At 37.5% G+C, this 23,050-nt stretch overlaps 1 pseudogene; it reads left to right on the top strand.

The window, feature by feature from the left end:
* LOC132427721 (tyrosine--tRNA ligase, mitochondrial pseudogene) overlaps nucleotides 1-22,740 on the top strand; it is a 136,697-nt pseudogene extending 113,957 nt beyond the window's left edge.
* Nucleotides 22,741-23,050: the final 310 nt, after the last annotated feature.

Raw genomic sequence — 23,050 nt, forward strand, 5'->3', positions numbered from 1 at the left:
GTTCCCCCCCAATACCAGGGGTGGGGGGCATGCCTGGATGCCTACTGTTCCGTTGAGCCTAAGACTCAACCCCCACAGCCCCCAGGGCCTTTTCCAGCCCTTTGGGTCCTAAGCATAGGTCCCATCCACCGCCCAAACCATGCCCTTGCTTAGGCCCCGCCATCCAAAGCCAAGGCCTTCACCCCCCTTTTTTTCCCCCTCTTCCTCTTTTTTACTATTATGGTACTGTTGTACTTTCTGGTTGTTGATTCATCTATATTTTTATTTTTATATTCTTTCTAACATACCTGTTAGTTTCCTTGTCTAACTATATTTCTAACTTTGTTATCATTCTCTTTCTTTTTTTTATTATTTTTTTCTTTTTTTTGCCACCCACGTGGCTTGTGGGATCTTGGTTCACGACCTGGAGGTTGAGCCGAAGCTCCGGCGGTGAGAGCTCTGAGTCCGAACCACTGGACTAACAGAGAATCTCAGACCCCAGGGAATATTCATTGGAGTGATGTCTCACAGAGGTTCTCATCTCAGCACCAAGAGCCAGCTCTACCCAACAGCCTACAAACTCCAGTGTTGGAAGCTTCAGGCCAAACAACCAGTAAGACAGGAACACAATCTCACTCATTAAAAAAAAAAAAAAAGTGAGATGGCAAAAAAATAGGTCACAGATGAAGGAGCAAAGTAAAAACCTACAAGACCAATAAAATGAAGAGGAAATAGGCAATCTATCTGAAAAAGAACTCAGAGTAATGATAGTAAAGATAATCGAGAATCTCAGAAATAGAATGGAGGCATGTACTGAGAAAATACAAGAAATATTTAACAAAGATCTAGAAGAACTAAAGAACAAACGGAGATGAACAACACAATAACTGAAATGAAAAACACACTAGAAGCAATCAATAACAGAATAACAGAGAGAAGAACAAATAAGTGAGTTGGAAGACAAAATGATAGAAATAACTATTGGGGAGCAGAATAAATGAAAAAGAAAGAAAAGAATTGAAGACAATCTGAGAGACCTCTGGGAGAACACTAAACGCACCACCATTCGAATTATAGGGGTCCCAGAAGAATAACTGAAAAAGAAAGGGCCTGAGAAAATATTTGAAGAGATTATAGTCAGAAAATTCCCTAACATGGAAAAGGAAAGAGTCACCTAAATCCAGGAAGCACAGAGAATCCCATACAGGATAAACCCTAGGAAAAACACACCAAGACACATATTAATCAAACCAACAAAAATTAAATTCAAAGAAAAAATATTAAAAGCAGCAAGGGAAAAAGGAAAAAATAAAATACACAGGAATTCCTATGAGGTTATCAGCTGATTGTTCAGCAGAACTCTGTAGGCCAGAAGGAAGTGGCAGGATATACTTAAAGTGATGAAACAGAAAAACCTACAACCAAGATTACTCTAGCCAGCAAGGATCTCATTCAGATTCGATGGAGAAATCAAAAGCTTTTCAGACAAGCAAAAGCTAAGAGACTTCAGCACCATCAAACCAGCTTTACAACAAATGCTAAAGAAACTTCTCTAGGCAGGAAACACAAGAGAAGAAAAAGACAATGAAAACAAACCCAAAACAATTAAGAAAATTGTAATAGGAACATACATATCGATAATAACCTTGAATGTAAATGGATTAAATGCTCCAACCAAAAGACACAGACTGACTGAATGGATACAAAAACAAGACCCATATATATGCTGTCGACAAGAGACCCACTTCATACCTAGGGACACATACAGACTGAAAGTGAGGGGATGGAAAAAGATATTCCATGCAAATGAAAATCAAAAGAAAGCTTGGGTAGCAATACTCATATCAGAAAAAACAGACTTTAAAATAAAGACAGTTACAAGAGACAAGGAGGGACATTACTTAATGATCAAAGGAACAATCCAAGAGGAAGATATAACAATTGTAAATATTTATGCACCCAATATAGGAGCACCTCAATACATAAGGCAAATGCTACCAACCATGAAAGGAGAAATCAACAGTAACACAATAATAGCAGGGGACTTTAACACCCCACTTACACCAATGAACACATCATGCAAACAGAAAATAAATAAGGAAAAACAAGCTTCAAATGACACAATAGACCAGATAGATTTGATATCTATAAAACATTCCACCCAAAAGTGGCAGAATAGGCTTTCTTCTCAAGTGCACATGGAACATTCTCCAGGATAGATCACATCTTGGGTCACAAATCAAGCCTCAGTAAATTTAAGAAAACTGAAATCATATCAAGCATCTTTTCTGACCACAGTGCTATGAGATTGGAAATCAATTACAGAAAAAAAACTGTAAAAAACACAAATACATGGAGGCTAAACAGTGCACTACTAAATAATCAAGACATAGCTGAAGAAGTCAAAGAAGAAATTTTAAAATATATAGAAAAAAATGACAACAAAAACATGATGACCCAAACCTATGGGATGCAGAAAAAGCAGTTCTAAGAGGGAAGTTTATAGCAATTCAATCTCACATCAAAAAACAAGAAAAATCTCAAATAAACAATCTAACCCCACACTTAAAACAACTAGAGAAAGAAGAACAAAGCAAACCCAAAGTCAGTAGGAAGAAAGAAATCATAAAGATCAGAGCAGAAATAAGTGAAATAGAAATGAAGAAAACAATAGCAAAGATCAATAAAACTAAAAGCTGGTTCATTGAGAAGATAAACAAAACTGATAAACCCTTAGCCAGACTCATCACGCATAAAAAATGATGTTTTTTTCATCAAGAAAAAAAGGGAGAGGATGTAAATCAATAAAATTAGAAATGAAAAACGAGAAATCACAACTTCCACCACAGAAATACAAAGGATTGTAAGAGCCTACTACAAACAACTATATGCCAATAAAATGGACAACCACGAAGAAATGGACAAATTCTTAGAAAGGTACAAGTTTCCAAAACTGAAACAGGAAGAATTAGAAAATAAAAACAGACCTATCACAAGTAATGAAATTGAAACCATAATTTAAAATTTTTCAACAAACGAAAGTCCAGGATGAGATGGCTTCACAGGCGAATTCTATCAAACATTTAGAGAAGAGCTAACACTGATCCCTCTCCAACTCTTCCAAAAAACTGCAGAGGGAGAAACACTCCCAAATTCATTCTACAAAGCCATCATCACTCTGATACCAAAACCAGAAAAAGATATCACAAAAAAAGAAAATTACAGACCAATATCACTGATGAACATAGATGCAAAAATTCTCAACAAAATACTAGCAAACAGAATCCAACAACACATTAGAAGGATCACACACCATGATCAAGTGGGAGCTATCCCAGGGATGCAAGGATTCTTCAATACATGCGAATCAATCAACGTGATACACATTAACCAATTAAGGAATAAAAACCATATGATCATCTCAATAGATGCAGAAAAAGCTTTTGACAACATTCAACACCCATATATGATAAAAACTCTCCAGAAAATGGGCATAGAGGGAACCTACCTCAACAGAATAAATGCCATATATGACAAACCCACAGCAAGCATCATAGTCAATGGTGAAAAACTGAAAGCATTTCCACTTGGATCTTGTTCCAAGATCAGGAACAAGACAAGGATGGCCTCTCTCGCCAGTATTATTCAATATAGTTTTGGAAATCCTAGCCATGGCAATCAGAGAAGAAAAATAAGTAAAAGGAATACAAATTGGAAAAGAAGTAAAACTGTCACTGTTTGCAGATGACATGATACTACGTATAGAGAATCCTAAAGATGTTGCCAGAAAACTACTAGAACTAATCAATGAATTTGGGAAAGTAGCAGGATACAAAATTAATGCACAGAAATCTCTTGCATTCCTATACACTAATGACAAAAAATGTGAAAGAGAATTTAAGGAAACACTCCCATTTACCATTGCAACAACAAAAAATAAAATACCTAAGAATAAACCTGCCTAAGGAGGCAAAAGACTTCTACTCAGAAACCTATAAAACACTGATGAATAAAATCAAAGGTGACATAAATAGATGGAGAAATATACCATGTTCTTGGATTGGAAGACTCAATATTGTGAAAATGACTATACTACCCAAAACAATCTACAGATTCAATGCAACCCCTATCAAACTACCAATGGCATTCTTCACAGAATTAGAACAAAAAAATCTTACAATTCATATGGAAGCACAAAAGACCCCAGATAACCAAAGCAACCTAGAGAAAGAAAAATGGAGTTGGAGGAATCAGGCTCCCTGACTTCAAACTATACCACAAAGCTACAGTAATCAAGACAGTATGACACTGGCACCAAAACAGAAATAAAGATCAATGGTACAGGATAGAATGCCCAGAGATAAACCCACGCACATATGGTCACCTAATTTACGACAAAGGAGGCAAGAACATACAATGGAGAAAAGACAGCTACATGTAAAAGAATGAAAATAAAACACTACATAACATCATACACAAAAATAAACTCCAAATGGCTTAAAGACCTAAATGTAAGACCAGACACTATAAAACTTAGAGGAAAACATAGGAAGAACTCTCTTTGACATAAACCACAGCAAGATCTTTTTGTACCCACCTCCTAGAGTAAGAGAAATAAAAAAAAAGAGACTTAATTAAACTTAAAAGCTTTTGCATAGCAAAGGAAACCATAAACAAGACAAAAAGACATCCCTCAGAATGGGAGAAAATATTTGCAAATGAAATAACAGACAAAGGATTAATCTCCAAAATATACAAACAGCTCATGGAGCTCAATATCAAAAGAACACTCCAATTAAAAAATGGGCGGAAGACCTAAATAGACATTTTACCAAGGAAGACATACAGAGGGCCAAGAGGAACATGAAAAGATGCTCAGCATCACTAATTATTAGAGTAATGCAAATCCAAAGTACAATGAGGTATCACCTCACGCCAGTCAGAATGGCCATCATGAAAAAATCTAGAAACAGTAAATGCTGCAAAGGGTGTTGTGAAAAGGAAACCCTCTTGCACTGTTGGTGGGAATGTAAATTGATATAACCACTATGGAAAACAATATGGAGGTTCCTTAAAAAAACTAAAAATAGAACTACCATATACTCCAGCAATCCCACTACTGGGGATATACCCTGAGAAAACAATAATTCAAAAAGAGTCATGTACCAAAATGTTCATTGCAGCTCTATTTACAATAGCCAGGACATGGAAGCAATCTAAGTGTCCATCGACAGATGAATGGATAAAGAAGATGTGGCACATATACACAATGGAATATTACTCAGCCATAAAAAGAAACGAAATTGAGCTATTTGTAATGAGGTGGATAGACCTAGAGTCTGTCATACAGAGTGAAGTAAGTCAGAAAGAAAAAGACAAATACCGTATGCTAACACATATATATGGAATTTAAGAAAAAAATGTCATGAAGAACCTAGGAGTAAAGCAGGAATAAAGATGCAGACCTCTTAGAGAACGGACTTGAGGTTATGGGGAGGGGGAAGGGTGAGCTGTGACAGGGCGAGAGAGAGTCATGGGCATATACACACTAACAAACGCAGTAAGGTAGATAGCTAGTGGGAAGCAGCCGCATGGCACAGGGATATTGGCTCGGTGCTTTGTGACAGCCTGGAGGGGTGGGATGGGGAGGGTGGGAGGGAGGGAGACGCAACAGGGAAGACATATGGGAACATATGTTTATGTATGACTGATTCACTTTGTTATAAAGCAGAAACTAACACACCATTGTAAAGCAATTATACCCCAATAAAGATGTTAAAAAAAAAAAAAAAGAAATGAAATTGAGTTATTTGTAGTGAGGTGGATGGACCTAGAGTATGTCATACAGAGTGAAGTAAGTCAGAAAGAGACAAACAAATACTGTATGCTAACGCATACATGTGGAAACTAAAAAACAAATGGTACTGATGAACCTAGTTGCAGGGCAGTTATAAAGATGTAGACATAAAGAATGGACTTGAGGACACAGGGTGGGAGAGGGATGTTGGGGCGAAGTGAGAGTAGCATTGACATATATACACTACCAAATGTAAAACAGTTAGCTAGTGGGAAGCAGCAGCATAGCACAGGGAGATCAACTCAGTGCTTTGCAATGACCTAGAGGGGTGGCATAGGTAGGATGGGAGGGAGGCTCAAGAGGGAGGGGATATGGGGATATATGCATACATATGGCTGATTCACTTTGGTGTACAACAGAAAGTAACACAGTATTGTAAAGCAATTATACTCCAATAAAGATCTATTTTAAAAAATCAATTAACATACTCCATCACATCAACTGACTAATAAAGGAAAACTACATGATCATATCTATAGATGCAGAAAAAGCATTTGACAAAATTCAACACCCATTCATGGTAAAAACTATCAGTAAACTAGGAGTAGAGGCAAACTTCCTCAATTTGATAGATAATATCTACAAAAAACCTACACCTAACATCATACTAATGGTGAGAAAGTTGAAGCTTTCTTACTAAAATCAAGTACAAGGCAAGAATACCCCTCTCATCACTCCTTTTCAACTTCATACTGGAAGTTACAGCTAATGAAATAAGACAAGAAAAGGAAATAAAAGGTATAAAGATTGGTTAGGAAGAATTAAAACTGTCTTTGTTTGCAAATGACATTAGAAAAACGTATGTAGAAAATCCAAAAGAATCAACAATAACAAAAAAAAGCACCTGGAACTAATATACAATTATAACAAGATTGCAGAATATGTATTTAATATACAAAATTCATTTGATTTCCTATATACAAGTAATGAACAAGTGGAACTTGAAATCAGAAACACAGTGCCATTTATATTAGCACCACAAAACTAAATACTTAGGTGTAAATCTAACAAATTACGTTTAAGATCTATATGAGTAAAACTGCAAAACTATGATGAATGAAATCAAAGGAAGACTAAATAAGTGGAGAACCATTCCATATTCATGAAGAGGAAGACATAATATCGTCAAGATGCCGGTTCTTCCCAACTTGATTTGTAGATTCAATGCAATCCCAATCAAAATTCCAGCAAGTTATTTTGAGGATACTGACAAACTGATTCTAACATTTATATGGAGAGGCAAAAGACCCAGAATACCAACACAATATTGAGGAAAAAGAACAAAGCTGGAGGACTGATGCTACTCTATTTAAGACTTACTATAAAGCTACAGTAATCAAGATGGTGTGGTATTGAAGAAAGAATAGACAAATAGACAAATAGATCAAGATGGTGTGGTATTGAAGAAAGAATAGACAAATAGACAAATAGATCAATGAAACAGAATAGACCTGCATAAATATACTCAACATATCTTTGACAAAGGAGCAAAGGCAATACAATGGAGCAATAATAATCTTTTCAACAAATGGTGCTGGAACAATTGGACATCCACAAGCAAAAAAAATTTAGATATAGCCCTTACACTCTTCACAAAAATTAACTCAAAATGGATCATAGAGTTAAATGTAAAACATAAAACTATAAAACTCCTAGAAAATAGCACAAGAGCAAATCTAGATAACCTTGGGTATGGCAATGACTTTTTAAATAAAACACCAAAGGCAAATCCATGAAAGAAATAATGATAAGCTGAACTTCGCTAAAATTAAAAATTTATGCTCTGTGGAAGACAATGTCAAAAGAATGAGAAAATAAGCCACAGACAGGAAGGAAATATTTGCAAAAGACACATCTGATAAGGGACTGTCTTCTAAAAACACACAAAGGATGCTTAAAACTCAACAATAAGGAAACCAACAATCCAATTAAAAAATGAGGTAAGGACCTTAACAGAAACCTCACCAAAGAAGATATGCAGACAGAAAGTAAGCATATAAAGAGATGTTTCATATCATATTTCATCAGGGAAATGCAAATTATTTTTTTAATTTATTTTTAAAAAACTTTATTTTATATTGGAGTATAGTTGATTAACAATGTTGTGTTAGTTTCAGGTGTACAGCAAAGTGATTCAGTCATGCATATACATATATCTATTCTTTTTCAAGTTCTTTTCCCATTTAGCTTATATCTGCACAAAAACCTGTATGTGGATATTTATAGCAGCTTTATTTATAATTGCCAAAACTTGGAAACAACCAAGATGTCCTTCAGTAGGTGAATGGATAAGTAAACTTGTCCATCCAGACAACAGAATATTATTCAGTTCCAAGAAGCAATGACTATTAAGCATAAAAAGACATAGAGGAAACTTAAATGCATATTACTATGTGAAAGAAGCCAATCTGAAAAGGCTATATACTGTATGATTCTAACTATATGACATTCCGGAAAAGGCAAAACTATGGAGACGATAAAAAGATCAATAGTTTCCAAGGGCTTGGAGGGAGGGACGAACAGGTGGAGCACAGTACAGACTTGGCTGATTACGATATGTCAGTATGGGCAACTCTGTGCATGTGTGGAAGCAGAGGTATGTGGGAAATCTCTATACCTTCCACTCAATTTTCCTATGAACCTAAAACTGCTCTAAAATAAAAGTGAAGCCAATCTATCAAGCTACATAGGGTCAAAATGTGATTTAAAAAAAAAGATTTTTAAATGGACAAACTGAAAATAATTTTTACAAGATTGAATTTATTAAATGTTAGAGTGAAATATATTAAAATTACCATTAAATATCAAAAATATAAAGATTAAGTCTTCTATGACTCCTACAGCCCATACCTGAATCCAGATAATGTGTTTCTTCAACTGAAAATTTTATAATTATAGGTTTTATCGTACATTATGTTTTCTACCTTAATAACTCTACTGATATTGTTTTATTTTTTCTGTCTTCAGCATTTTCACAGATCCATGCAAGTGACTGGAATTCAGGAGACATGAATTTTCAAATGGCTGTTTTCTTCAGTGTTCCTTTTGTTTTTAAACCTTGCTGACAATCTTTGCAAATATGCCTTTATAAAGATATAGTCTCTGGCCAGCGTGAAACAGGATTTTATAGACCTTTCCAACTTTGAGAGAAAATCTCACAGCTGGCAAACTCACATCCATTACTTAGAAGCCATTTACTCTTTAATAGCTTTCTGTCTCCTGTTATAAAAGAATCCCCTGCATGCTCCTTGGTTAAAGTGTTGGCAACTGCATGCATCATATACATTTTCATGTGACATTTCTTTATTCAACATGTCTATTATGTATCAATGACTAATCAAAGCAATAGGGAAATATTAGTAAACAAACAGAGAAACCTTCTTGCCTTCCAGGAGCTTACCTTTCCGATGGGGAAACAGACAATAAAAGTGGTAACTCAATTAATTATAAGGGATAAGTACCAAGTGATACCTGAAAGCGATAAGGGCTAAGAATATTTGAAAAGAAAAAAGGGCATCCAGAGATGGTGAATGTTTAGAGAGGATAGCTGGGGAAGATCTAACTTAGGTGACTTAAGATCTGGAAGAAGGAAGGTATTTGAGATTCGACACAGGTTTGAGCAGATTTAGTTACATGTCAGCACCCATTTGACGACCAGCACCCAGCAGCCATTGGTTGAAAATGGAGCAATGTGAACCTAAGTGCCCCAATGGGGATCAAACCCACAACCCTGGCCTCACCTGTTCCCTGTGTTAATAGAGCTCACTGCCAATTATGTCCAAGGGACTGGCCCCACAGTAGCCTCATCAGTATGTTAAGGGTATTTTACCTGTGACTCGGGTAGGACCAATGAGGGCATATGTAAGGAAGCACAAAAGCTTATTTTAGTATTATCTATTCAACTGTTCATCAACTGCCCCCAACGTATGCAATTCCCCCTTAAATGTTATTACTAAACGTATAATGGCTCCAATAATCGTGTCAGTTAGTTCACTTTATACACATTATCTTACACAGTCCTTACAATTAGTCTCTGAGGTTGACGTTATTTTCTTTCTACTCATGAGGATGCTAAGGCTCAGACACATCAAGGAATTTTCCTAAGTTAACATGGCAAGAAAGTGGTCAAACTAGATTTCATACACAGATCTAGCTGGATCCTAGAGCCTGTACTCTTAAGTCTCATGCTTTGTTCAATAAAGTTGATTGCATCAGACACAGAAGAAACTTTAGTATTAATCCTGTCCACACTGAGGCCCAGAGAGATGGAGATATTTTCCAGTGACTCAAAGAAAGTCAAGGGCAGAGTTTGGAATAGAAGTCAGATGTACTCATCCTAGCCTGGAAATCTTTCTACTACAACATGTGAGGGTTATTCATTGCTATAATATAAAGCTCCAGGAGGAATAAACACCTGCCCCAGGACCTATTATTCCTTGGTGGGAATGACCATGACCTTCTGGTGAATGTTCCATTCTTTCTTTAAAATCTAATGAGATGTTATTTTCTTTGGAAAGCCATCCTTGATACTTCAGTATACTGTCACTCTCTTCTTCCTTTATATACTTATTCTTGTCTTACCATGTCATCTAAATCATATCATAACATATAAATCACATGCCTTTATCTCCTTTAAGATTGAGCTCCTTGAGAGCAATCACCACATCATTCATCTTGGTACCCTTCGTGTATAAAAACTGGTATATAGCAAGCAATAAATATTTCTGCAATTAATTTTTTTTAATTTCCATTTCCTCAAGAAAACCACGATTAATACAGTCTTCTAAGTTTCATCCAAATAGAACCAAAGAGAACTTTAAAGAAATCATTATGTCCATTGTCTTTTAGCCAAGTATTTATTGAATAGGTAACTTTCCATGTTTATTTGAGCCATAAAAACCTAAATACAGAATTACTCTCAATGAAATGCAATTTTTCCTTTTATTTTTATAGGAGCCACCAGTATTCCAAATTTCTTAGCAAGAGATACCTTTTTGCAGTCTTACTACTAGCCCTATTGGTGCATACACCATTGGGAATATGCTTCTGGACAAAAGATTCTCACCCAACTCCATGTACAGAGGTTCTCCTACATTACTGTCTGTTCACATAGGTTTCTATTCCCCTGATGCATTGTTAAATATTGGAAAAAGAAAAAAATCTGTAGTCAAAAACTTTGTTTCATGTTCCAAATCTTCCATTTACTTCCTAAGTGAATGTGTGTAAATCTCTCCAGCATTCTGAGCCCAGCAAAAGGGGATTAATAGTATGGGCAATAGTATACTTCTTGGCAAAGTAGTGCAAATCAACTGAGTAGTACTTGTAAAAGTGCTTAGTCCTATCTGTTAAGGGTAGTCCTAGTTGTTATTATATGTTCAGATTTTGCTCACACGCATGGCATCTACTATCCTAATATCTGTCATTTTGCCACTCCAAAGGATAATAAAATGTAAATATAAGTGAAATATCATTTTATCTCAAACTTCAGACAAAATTCCCAAATGATTTACCTTTTACAGAATTTTATCCAGATTAATGAGTAATTGTTCTTCATGGAAAGATACTGAATGAAAAAATAAGCTTTCTAATTGTTTAGTTATAATTAAAAATAAGTAGTTTGAGTTGGTAGGGTCCTTCTCCAGGGTCCTAGGACTGTGTCTATTTTATGTTATTTTGGTGAGTGCTATTGGAGTTTACTATTTTCTGATGAGGGTGTTAGGGTATTTCGTTTGGAGAAAGTTAATGAGCATATATGTGAAAGTGTTCCTTGACGCTTGCACAAGAAAACTGTGGGGACCAGAAACACTACTGGTGTTCCCCTGCTCATCCCTTTCCTACTTATAACACCATCAACATAAAGGTCCTTCGACAGACACCTGACAAAAACTAGTAGGGACAGAACGAGCAACTCTACACCATTGTTCCTTGAAGAAAGGTAGTCTCCAGATCAATGAATCACTGTTTCTATAAGCAATCACAAGCACAGAAAATGTTATCTTGTAGTATCAAAGACATCCTTAAAATTATATTAAACGAGATGCAATCTCTGCACATTCAGCTACAATACTAATATTGAAATAGAGATGATTTGGATGTTTACTGTAGATTTTTGCTATGACATTTTAAGCACAGAGACTTTTTAAAAGTATTTAATATTCCAAATTGCACCCTGCATTTATGAAATCCCTCCAGGTTGTGAAGACTGAATTTTAGACCTCCCATTAGAATACAGGGTACCCAAAACAAAAAAAAATCAAGACAGCACATAAGAGTTTCATATATTTTTTCCTGAATATCAACAGAATGGGAACTGCATAGAAAATTCTCCACCTACAATTCCTCAGTCATGGACTTGAAAATATAGTGACAAAGTTCATCTTTACTGTGACATCTTAATGTACCTTACTCATACTCAGATAGCCAGAGCAACCAGAAAATTAACTCTATATTTCCATATCACACTCACCCTCACTTTCTCTTCTCACCTCCTGCTTGAGAACTGTCTCTTTCCCCAAGTATCTTAAACAAGTCTTTGATTTTGTTTTTATAAAGAAAAAGGTATTGAGAATAGGATTCATCTTACATAAGGAGTTAACATAAGATTCAGGATTTCTTCAACCATTGATTAGTAATGGGATCTTATAAAATGTCAAAGGGCATTTATTCTATGAAAATAAGGGTAACAGTAAGAAACAGTACAATTTGGTGAAAGCATGTACACTCATTATAATTAAAATTTTTCATTTGATAAAAGGCCTTGATAGAGGTGACAATATTCTCATGAACACCAATGTCTAGAAGCATTTGACATGCAATAATGAATCACTGTGGTCAGCGAGATAAAGAGATACTTACCCCGAAAAACAAGATTAGAGGAAAGGGAATCAAATTTTACTTGCACATTTGAGGCTAATTGAGGGATATCAACAAGAACAGAGTTGGAGCTCAGAAGAGAAAGTCGACGTCTTGATAAAGATTGAACTATCCAAATGTCACTTCTAGAAACCCAGTGACAGAGTTACCTGGTCAATTTAGTGCTATTATACTTAAACCCATAGATAGATAAACAATAGATAGATAGATGATAGGTAGATAGATAGGTAGTTAGAGATATTGATATATAAATGAAGTAAAAACAGCACTCAACTATAAAGCATCGTATAGTTTGTTAGTTCCATTTTAGGTCAATGACTATGAATGACTGCACAGTGGATAATAAAATTTATTTCCTGGTGGGGTGAATTTTGTGAAATTGCTATGGTTACTGATGCTTGCATGCCTCTCCTTTCATCTTGCTACCTTCAAGGACAGCCAACCTTATCAAGGAGGATTAGTAAAAATGGAAATTTACTTTTATTACTATCAACTAATATTTACTGAGAGCCTACTAGTACATGCTATCTTGTGCATTGTTTCAGTCATCTTCACAATGCCCTTGTGAGGCAGGGACTATTATCTCTTTCCTCTGCCTTATGAATGAGTAAACAGCTCGGACATGGTAAATAATTCACTCCAAAGAAAGCATTAGAACTTCAATATGAACTAAAACCTAACTACTAAACCTTATGTGTCTTTTCAGCAGCCCTTTTTTATTCACTTAACTGGCATTTATTAAATTAGGTATTGTAGAGAAAGTGACATAGTCCTAGTTAATTACAGAGACTTTAGAGTCAGAGAAGGCTAAAATTCCAGCTTTGTCATTTACAAGCTGTTTAGCCTTGAGGAAGTTACTTATCTTCTCTAAGCGTTAACTACCTCATCTATAAAATGAGGATTAAAAAGATGCATAATTCAGAGGACTGTTTTGATAATTAAAGAAAATACTGCAGACAAAATACTTAGTTCAGTGCCCAGGTCATAGTAAATATTCAGGAAATGGCAACTTCTCTAATTGTGATAAATATGCCATGGCCTCTGCCCTCGAGGACCATAGATTTAAAGAGGGAAGGTTAGATGTATATCAAATGACTGTAATAAATAACTGAAAAAGGCATTGTGAGAGTTGAGAGTAAAGAGTCATAAATTCAGTCTAGTGAGATCATGGGTATCATTGTGAAGGAGGACACATTTTATTAGGGCCTTGAGGAATTGGCTTCTGTAGATTCAGTGACACGGCACCCCAAGGAGAGGCATGAGCAAAGCTGGAGGCAGGAAAATACTAAGCTTGGTGGATAAACAAAGAGAACTGAGATTGACTCAAACATAAGCTCTATGCAGGAATGCAGTGGAGACCAGACTATATGTTAGAGACTTGAATGTACACCTAAGGAATCGTTTCTTTACTTAGAGGATAATATAGAACCTTTGAAGATTTTTAAGAGAGGAGTCATAGGAATGAGACTGAACTATTACGATGCAAATGTAAAGTGTTGGGGAAAAGGAAAAGGAAAAGTACAACAATTATGTGGGCCAATTAAAGAGAATGTATGGAAGTCAAATTGAGCAATAAGGGTGCTTGAGCAAAGCAGAGCAGTGGGAGGGTAATGCAGAGAAAGGGACTATCTCTGAGGGTGATAGACACATAAACTAGACAGGAGTTGGCAAATATTAGGCAAAAGAGACAAAGAAGAAGAAAGAATAAAAGATGTCTGAAATTTCAAGTCTGAGTTGTGAGGACAGCAGAGGAATTTTCAAAAGACAGCAATCAGAAAAAAAGACCAGCTTTGCAGAGCACATGATGAGCTCTCTTGACATACTGCATTTGAAACCAGACGGCTATGTAGAGGTGCTAAAAGAACAATCAGAACCGTGTGACTGCAACTTAGGAAAGACTAAATCATGGGGTAACTGATTTGAATCATCACAAGGCAGAGAAGTGAAGTATCCTTTGCTGAATGAAAACGCTGAGGTAGAAAGAGAGAAGAACCAGGAACAAAATTGCTTGCAGGAAGGGGAAAAGAGTCACAGAAAAGACAAGGAAAGAAACCAGAATGTTAAAGCATCACAAACCCAAATAAGAAGTTACAAGGAAAATGGAAGGTCATCACAGCAAAATGGTACAGAGCAATCAATGATAAAAATTAGTAAGACCAATATTAACACTAAAAATAAGAATTCATTGGTGCATTCACTTTGCAAATACTTTCCCAGTTTCTCATGATATCAAACACAGAGATACTATATGAACCAGCAATTCTACCCCTAGGTATCTACCCAGAGAGAAATGAAGACATATGTCCGCACAAAGACTTGTACACAAATGTTCATAGTAGCATTATTCATGATAGGCAAAAATGGAACAACCCAAATGTCCATCAACTTATTAATGGATAAACAAAATACCGTTTATCCATACAATGCAATATTATTTGGCAATAAAAAGGAATAAAACACAGGACTAGCTAAAATAGGGATGAACCTTGAAAACATTACGCTAAATGAAAGAAGTTAGTCATGAAAGACTACATACTGCATTATTCCATTTATATGAAATGTCCAGTATAGGCAAATCCACAGAAATAGAAAGTAGATTAATATTTGCCTAGGGATAGTGGAGATTGAACAGAATGGGGAGGGACTGCTAATGGGTATAAGGTTTTTTCCCAGGGTTATAAAAATATTCTAAGGTTATAACTTGATGACTGGACAACTATGTAGATATACTTAAACCACTGAATTGTACACTTACGTTGGCTGAATTTTATAGTGTATAGATCAAATCCCAATAAGTCTGTTTTAAAAGGAAGAAGAATCCACTGGTTAAGTTTAAAAAAATCAATTTCTGCAAACTGATAGAATTCAAAGGCATAAAAGCTTCCGATATAAATCACATTTAAAGTTTATCAGTGAGGTATGACCATAAGGTAAATCAAATGAAATCTTAAATATGACTCTAAGATGATTCTGAGTGTCTCTGCAAATGAAATTCTGGGAATCCATTAATGTTCTCCCTGGAGGAGAGTAAAAAAGAAAGGTGCGGGTGTGACTGCAATTGCTGAGACCTGATTTCAACTTATTTACACGACTTCAAGATAATAACCCATAGATTTTTGGGAAAAGGCTAAGACTTAGTTATGACAACTCAAGTCACTGAGAACACCTTTCATCCCCAACAGACCCTTCATCAGACATCAACGGGTCCATAGTAAAGCCACTGAGAGGACACCTGGCACAGTCTTACTGTGGTGGTGACATCAAGGGCATCAACCAAAGGTTATATGTGTGGGATGCTGGAATATTATCGGATGTTATACAACTGATCAGCACCCTGGGGCATTTGGTTGGGTCTCGCGGTCTCAGCACTAAAAGTATTCAGTTATCACAAGACAGAAATGAATATGCCTGAGTACAAAAGGAATATTAATACTAATTGAATAACTTATGTATTATATTAATGACTCAAAATTTTCAGGAAAAGAATATTAAGATTAAACAAAATGTGACATTGTAATAAATGTATATACTCGAAGCAATAAAAATCCTAAATATTAACAAAATATCTCAAAGAAATAGTATAGGCTCTACTAGAGAAATAATTTCTCTTTCAAATACCATGTTTTCAGTTCTTAAAATATGGATGAGTGAATAAAAGGAGTAAATGATAAGTATTCTTACGTGTGAATAAATTAATAGATAACGCATTCTTACTAAATTCCCTGACTCCAAACCACCTGGACTTATTAAAGAAACAAGTGGTTTAGGCTATTGTTTGCTTCAACACTGAACAGTGACCCAACTGATTAATGCTTGTGGAAAACCTACCCTTAAGCAGCTTTTATAAAATGAATTAGTGCTTCTGAAATTATAGAACATATACTTCAGCACCTCAGAAAACTTTTGATGGCTAATCAATGGTTAAATACCATTCTATTTCCAATCTTCTGAGCTATCTCATTAATATAATGAAACTGAGACACCACAGCTTCAGGGCCTACATCCCCTGTGATTCTAAGATTAATGTATAGAGCACAGCCCTTCAGAACAAGGAGCGTAGAGCAGGAACGTACTGCCATTTATCAGCTCAATGGATTGATAATGAATTCAATTCAACAATTTTTTGAATGCCTACTATGTGCCAGACACAGGATTGTTCTAAAGGATACAGAGAAATGTAAATCATAAAGACTCTATTCAATATAGTGAGTGGGTTAGATTTAAAAGATAAATTTAACTTTGAGTAATATAAATACTAAAAGAGGACTAAAATAAAATGTACTTTCAAATTTTAAAGTAAGAAACACGTTTGAAAAATCAGGAAAGCTTTCAATCAGAAAATTATCTTTGACAGAAGATTAGAATAATACCATCTTTTAAGAATTTGTGTGACAAGGATATCACATCTATTTTCTCATTTAATCCTAGAAATAACACTCTGAGGGAGGTATGAAAATCTCCATTTTACAAATGAGAAAACCAAAGTTCCAAGACATTACTGAATTTCTCAAGTTCACGCGTGGTCAATAAATAGAATCTGAGTTCAAACCCAAATCTATCTAGTTCCCAAGGTTTAACCAGGTCGGTATAATGGCCTTAAAAACACAGAAAGTTGAAACAAGCAGAACTGTTGTCAAATTTCCTCAGATGTGGAGGATTAAAGTGCAAAGGTAAATGAACCAAAGACCATGTCAGTAATCCACACAAGCACAGTAGGAGAGAATATTTGAGTGCTCAAGGACGAAAGAGAGCTTTGAATGCCACTTTGGACCTTTTTGGTGAAAAATGCAAAACCACTGAAGACTTTTAAAAAGGGAGTAAAATCATCAGAACTCTTATTCTAAAAGACTGTCCAGATAACAGTCTATAGAAAAGATTATACGTTGAACCATAATATCCATAAAGAACACCCACTCCCCAATTAAAATTATTAGTGGTAATTAGAAGCAGATTGTTTATTGAAAATGTTGACTACGGGTAAAAAGAGGAAGTTTGGAAAGCGTTTGACGTGAATGAGCATTTTATCGAGTGAAACTCTGAGAGATAAGAAGGTGTTAAGAAATATTTATAAAATTCTGCCAGACTCACTGTTTTGTGGTGATTATCCATCCTGGACTCTGAAGAGCCAATAATTTCTCTGTCCACATCAAGATATTTTTCTCTCCAAGTGATGCTGTTGTGTTGAAGGACACATTTTCTTTGAATAGTTTCAATGGACACTTTATAATATATTCATTGCAGATTTTAGATCTATTAAGCATATTTTTCTCATTTCATCTTCAGTTCATTGTTCATAATCCATTATTTGTTGAAAACTTTCCACACTAGGGATTGTGTTGAGTCCTGGGGACAGGAAGAAAAATAACAAAGGTTATACAGCATACCAAGGGACATAGACATGTAAACAAAGCATGACAATATGTTGTATTATGAGTGTATACTAGACACATAGAAAAATCTCTATATATATCCATCAGGATCTCACTATAACCATTTCAAATATTTATAACAGAGAAAATGTAAGTAGCCGGCTACTCAGAAGAGGCAGGATCTGAGCAGCTAAAGAGTGAACAATAAGATAACCTAGAGATTTTCTAAAGCAGACGGCCTCTACCAATCATAGATGGGAGAAACAAGGAGAGGAAGTGATTGTAGTGGGTTGAATGGTAGGCCTCCCCCCAAATATGTCCACATCCTAATACCTGGAGCCAGTGAATATTAACTTATTTGGAAAAAAAGGTCTTTGCAGATGTAATTAAAGATCCTGAGATGAGAGTATCTTGAACTAATCAGGTGGACCCTAAATCCAAAAAAATTTTCTTCCAAGAGACAAGAGTAGAAGATGCAGAAAGAGAAGAGAAGAAGACCATGTAAAGACAGAGGCATAGATTGGAGTAATGCTGCCATAAGCCAAGGAGCATCTGGAACCACCAGAAGCTGGAAGAGACAAGGAAGAATTCTCTTCAAGAACTGTTGGAAGGAGCTTATCCCTACTGAAACCTTAATTTCAGACTTTTGGCCACCAGAACTGGGAGAGAATACATTTCTATTGTTGGGAATCACCAAATTTGTAGTAATTTGTTACAGCAGCCCCAGGAAACTAATACCATGTTGTTACCAAAGCTACGGTTCCCCACTTGGAACTGGAGCGGAAGCAAGCATGTCCAGAGGGAGGAATCTCTGAAGGAACATACTCACTACTAGAAAAGTCACTCAATGAAGGGAGGGAAGGGAAGAGCCCATCCCCCATCTCCTGCCAGTGATGCCAGCCACAAGCTTCAGCTGCTATACAGGAGCTTGGAGAATGCAGCCTGGAAAAGCCAGTCCCCCACCACGCAGAGAAGAACCAGCAAGGACAAAGAATATTTCTAAGAGCCACAGTGTCAGCACCAGTATGCTATGGGAGCACAATGGATAAGTAAAGCTTGCTATATCAAGGCATTTTCAGAGAAGGTGAAATTTAAGCTTAATCAAGATGAATGATTAGAAATTCATCAGGCAGTGGAGGAAAGGTATTGAATGGGAAGAAAAAACATGTGCAAAATGAAGTTCAGAACCCTATGCAGTCTTCCTGTCCTCCACTTTTGTCCTGGTCCTCCATGTGGAAAACAAATATGGACTGAGTCTAATTGTTAGGGGCAGGCCATGTAATTAGTCTGGGGTCTAATCTGAAGACTTAGCCATTTTAGTTTCAGGACAGAGAGAGAACAGGAAATCCCACTAGGGAATCCAAGCTCGAGTCATACACTCCAAATCAGTTTTAACAGAGAGGGCTGGGTTAAGTCCTGTGGCAAGGCTGTGTTAGGTAATAGCTGATCCACAGTAGAAGAGTATTTTGATTCCTATTTGGTTTTCCACCTTGTGTATATATCTTATACATCGTGTATAGGGAACCCCAGTGGAGATGAAGTGAGGAGTAAGATTTTCAATCCTCTGCCCTATTCCCCAAAAGAGAGGTTAGTTCTTAGTTCATTTGATCCATTTATATGTAAATGTTCATTACTCAGTTGACGTACGTTTCTAAAATTTAAAATAAGTATGGGCATGAGACAGAGGTTTGGAAATATTCAGATAGGAATTTAAAACAAGGCATTGGATGATACCATCTAGGTAGAAGGTAGATGAGGACTTAGACAGGGCTCTAGGGAACCTCCCAGTGAGAGACATATTGCTGTTGCTCTTGAGATATTCTACCACTATTCATTGGACACCTGCAACTACGTGGGCCCTCTCCCCTTACCTTAGGCCTGAGCCAAAGTTATTAATAGAAGCTTAACTTTAAACCATTAGATAACCCTTTACTGCAGTATCTATTCTACAGGGTACTGGAAGAGATTGGTCAGAAAATGACACTGCAAAGCCATTGCAGCTCGGTAACCTTTTTTTTAGTCACCAATTCTACCTGGATTTCAACGAGAGATGAAGAAAAAAGGTGCAATTATCTCCCTTAATTTACACTTCCTGAAAATATAACTCAATCTTTAAAGCCTGCACTCTTTTATTTCTTGCTTATTTGATCCTTTAAATCCTGTTCAAACGAAAATATAGTGATATTTTCTTATTTTAGCTCTCTTCTGAAGCGACCTTGAAAGGCTAAAGAAGATCTTACAGTACTTTCTTTTCTTGGGGTCTTGGTAAAAGAGGATGAAAATGCTGACTTGTCAGCTAAACAGCATCGGATGGTTACAAATGAATGCAGCCCTTCTCAGGGGACAAGACTGTATCCAGGCAGAGGCTGGCAGCCCTACAGCACTGCACATAAATGAGTGATGCACTGCAGATAAAATGGGAATCAACCTGTTTTCTGGGCAGCAAGCCCGTTCAAGGAAGAAATTGTGCTCTTTCCTGGAAGCGCGCCATCCTCCTTGTCTGCATTCCCCAAATGCCTTTCATTTCTTTAAGAAAATATCAAATAAAGGACTGGCCTCAACGAAGAAGCCACTGTCCTACAGCAGGGTACTTTGACCTCTCCAAGCAGTTATCAAACTGCATTTTCTGAAGACAGAATCAGCTCCAACGATTTAGACATATTGGGAATGTTTGTTTCTTTACTGATTCATTTCAAAAGATGTTTATAAAACATCCCAAGTAAATCTGACTGAGAACATTTATGTCTATTTTCTAGCATTTGGAATGTTGATGGTAGCTTTAAAATCTGTGATTCTGTAATAACGAAGATCTTAAAGACAAAAAAGGTTTTAGAGCACTTTGAGTCTAGTGACGTAATCTATCCCTACCAGGAAATTTCCTTTACAGCATTCCAGGAGGTATTTTCCTTTGCAGCGTTCCTGGAAAATTCTGCTTTGTCCAGGGACAGGAAGCCTACCCACTATAAGACAGCTCATCTCTTTGATTCAAAGTTCTAACTAACAGAGTTCCTCCTGATAGGAAGCCAACATGTACAGGACCTATCTTCCCCCATCCTGCCACTCTGTTGAATCCTACCTGCTCTTCTACAGGAGCGTGTTCACAAATTCCAAGGCTGCTTCTGATTGGCTGCCACCAAAATGGTGGCGCCCATGTTGCGGTCCTTTTCCTTAGGCAGGTGGTCTGGAGCCCCAGGCCCTTCAGGGGTCTTGCGCCTGGGGCTGCGTGAGGCTCACTCCGGCGCTCAGGGGTGGCCGGCGGTGCAGGAGTCCGGGGGTCTGTTCAAGAAGTTCTCCCCCGGGCTTCCCTGGTGGCGCAGTGGTTGAGAGTCCGCCTGCCAATGCAGGGGCCACGGGTTCCTGCCCCGGTCCGGGAAGCTCCCACACGCCGCGGAGCGGCTGGGCCCGTGAGCCATGGCCGCCGAGCCTGCGCGTCCGGAGCCTGTGCTCCGCAACGGGAGAGGCCGCAACAGTGAGAGGCCCGCGTACCACAAAAAAAAAAAAAAGTTCTCCCCAAAAGGGGTATGAAGATAGAATTGCCAGAGCTCTTCCACTGTGGCAAGGCGGGAAGCTTTCTCCAGACCATCTACTGTTGCCTCATCCCACGGCCAACTTGTTGCCTCTTGTGGGCCGTCCGCTAGCGCAGCTGCGCCCCTTTACCTACAAAGCGATTGCGCAGGCGGGAGGGGCCATTGCGCCTGCGCAGAGGCCTCCAGCAGCTGATCAGCATTTCTTTGCTGATGAGCCGACCGGCAGCTTCACAGCGCAGTACTCCATACCCTTCCGAGCAGCTGTGGGCGGACGCTTGCGCATGAACATCCAGACTCGTCGGCACTAGAGCCCTGAGATCATGAGGTCGAAAGAGTTCTTCTTATACTGAATGCTCCAGGCCTATGAACGAGTTCTTCTTATACTGAAGGCTCCAGGCCTATAACTTCTACTACCTGTTCCAGCGTTATGGCTGTTGATCCGGCTGGGTGGATCTGATGAGCTAAGCAATGTCATGTCCGGGTATGATTTCATCCACAAGATGACTGGAGAAGACGTATTTGGAATCACTGTTCCCCTAATTACAAGTGGATCAAAACCATGAAAGTCATCTGACAGTGCTGTTTGGCTACACAGAGTTAAGATACCTCCCTTTGAATTGTATCAGTTGTCAGGCAGCAAGATGATTCAATAGAAAGGTACCAAAAGCTCTTCACTTTTCCACCCCTTCCAGAGATTAATGACATAATGCAGCAGCATGTCACAGAGCCAGAAAATCGGCGTCCTCAGAAACGACTTGCTGCAGAAGTAACAAAGTTTGTTCGTGGACCAGAAGGGCTGGATTCTGTGAAACAGTATACACAAGCCCTTTGCCATAGTAGGATAAATGCACTGGAGGTTACGTCTGATCAAGAGTTAAAAGAGTTGTTTAAAGAAGCTTCATTTTCTGAAGTAGTTCTTAACCTTGCAACGTGTCCTAAATATAAGCTGCAAAACAAATGCCATTCCGCATGGTCCACGAGGGTACTGGCTAACAGAAGGTGGAGTTGGTATTAATCAGAGATAAGCAACAAATCCTGAGAGTGCTAGTTGTTGGACCACATATACTTGAGAATGGACTTTCATTCTTAATAATGGAAAAGGAATTTCTACACTATAAAACGGCTTCAGCTATGAGGAGAAACCCTGGTGGTTCAAACATCCATCATTCATTCTCAAGATATAAGAAGGCACTTATACGTTTGCTTATGCTAATCAGAACAACAAAGAATGGAGTATACTCTAGGCTTCACACTGTAAGTAATTTCATTTTTTTATAAGGGCATTTTTAAAAATTTATTTATTTATTTTTGGCTGTGTTGGGTCTTCGTTTCTGTGCGAGGGCTTTCTCTAGCTGCGGCGAGCGGGTGCCACTCTTCATCACGGCGCGCGGGCCTCTCACTATCGCGGCCTCTCTTGTTGCGGAGCACAAGCTCCAGATGCGCAG

This window comes from Delphinus delphis, chromosome 6, assembly GCF_949987515.2.
Source record: "Delphinus delphis chromosome 6, mDelDel1.2, whole genome shotgun sequence".
Lineage (NCBI taxonomy): Eukaryota > Metazoa > Chordata > Mammalia > Artiodactyla > Delphinidae > Delphinus > Delphinus delphis.